This window comes from Apium graveolens, chromosome 1, assembly GCF_009905375.1.
Source record: "Apium graveolens cultivar Ventura chromosome 1, ASM990537v1, whole genome shotgun sequence".
In the NCBI taxonomy this organism is placed as follows: domain Eukaryota; kingdom Viridiplantae; phylum Streptophyta; class Magnoliopsida; order Apiales; family Apiaceae; genus Apium; species Apium graveolens.
The window spans coordinates 102,301,842-102,303,456 of NC_133647.1; the positions used below are offsets into that span (position 1 = coordinate 102,301,842).

The 1,615-nt window shown below is 38.6% G+C and overlaps 1 non-coding gene across 1 annotated transcript; it reads left to right on the plus strand.

The window, feature by feature from the left end:
• Nucleotides 1-265: 265 nt before the first annotated feature.
• LOC141682302 (small nucleolar RNA R71) lies at nucleotides 266-372 on the plus strand. The gene has a single exon (XR_012559709.1). It is a non-coding gene; the product is annotated as a small nucleolar RNA R71 (small nucleolar RNA).
• Nucleotides 373-1,615: the final 1,243 nt, after the last annotated feature.

The following is a 1,615-nucleotide window of genomic DNA, read 5'->3' on the forward strand; positions in this document are numbered from 1 at the left end:
ACCCAAAGAGTCCACTTTCATCGTTAAAGCTTGAAGTTGAGCAGCTATAGCAGTAGCTTGATCCACTTCCAGAATTCCTTCTACCTTTCCTGGAAATATTCTCTGCGTAGGATTCTGGTATTCATTGGCTACCATTAGCTCAATCAACTCATAAGCTTCATTGTAGTTTTTAGCCCATAAGGCTCCACCAAATGCTGCATCAAGCATAGGTCTAGAATATGCACCTAAACCATTGTAGAAACAATTTATAACCATCCAATCAGGCATGCCATGCTGTGGGCACTTCCTTAGCATCTCTTTATATCGATCCCAAGCCTCACAAAGAGATTCACCAGTTTGCTGCGCAAACTGAGTAAGAGCATTCCTGATTGCAGCATTCTTCGCCATAGGAAAGAATTTAGTGAGAAACTTTTAAGCAAGGTCCTCCTATTTGGTGATAGACCCTGGTGGTAGAGAATGTAACCAATACTTCGCTTTGTCCCTCAAAGAGAAAGGAAATAGTCGCAGCTTGATGCATCTTCAGACACATCGTTGAACTTGAAAGTGTCACAGATCTCGATGAAATCCCTGATGTGCATGTTTGGGTCTTCAATAGGATTACGCCCAAACTGAACTGAGTTATGTATCATCTGAATCGTGCTCAACTTGATCTCAAAAGTGTTAGCCTTGATGGCTGGCCTGATGATGCTTGACTGAATGTCATTGATCTTAGGCTTAGAAAAGTCCATTAAAGCCTTAGAATTATCTGCTTGATCCTCCATCTCTAATAAAGGCAGTTCTTTGATTTTCTCTTCTTCTGCTACCTTCTCTTTGTCCTCAAAATCTTCCCTACGATCCTCTACAACTTCTTCCTCATCTTTTTACAGAATTCTCCTACGAACTCGTGAACGCGTTTGCATAAACGATCGCCAGATTACCTGAAATACAACAGGAAAAAGAGTAGGTAAGTAACAATGTCCGAGTCAATGAACTTTAACGATCACTGATGACAAACACATAATCTAAAAGTTAACACTGCAGTCCCCGGCAACGGCGCAAAAAACTTGTTAGGGCTAAACACGTGCTAATAATTCATGCAAGTATACGCGTTCACAAGTAATAGAGAATCTTTTCTAGTTCGTTCCCACAGAGACTGGCGTTGGTTAACTATGTAATTTATGCACTTATGCACCGATGATATGGTTATTATCCAATGCTAAGATGATAACAAATTGGGTTGATTATACTACGACTTAAACTAATGATTATAAATAAGAGAGTAAAGAGGGTTGTATATTATATGAGACAAACATGGGATTCTAACTTCATTAAATACTTCATTCAATAGCCTTATTATTCTTAACCTTAGCATGCAATGGTGATGACACTAATCAGATAACACGAAACTGCTAAACGCCAACTTTCGTTCCACGAATAACATACTACCAGACATCCATAAAAGAGATGGAAGCTGAATAGACACCAATTATACTGAGACCCTATATGTCTATAGAATTTGACAACATAAAGGTTTAAAGCACAAGTTATCTATCATTATTACACATGGCAAGTAATATGGGAAGATTACCTATGAATTATGCATAACAGTAACACATGAACCTATGCTAGCATGACA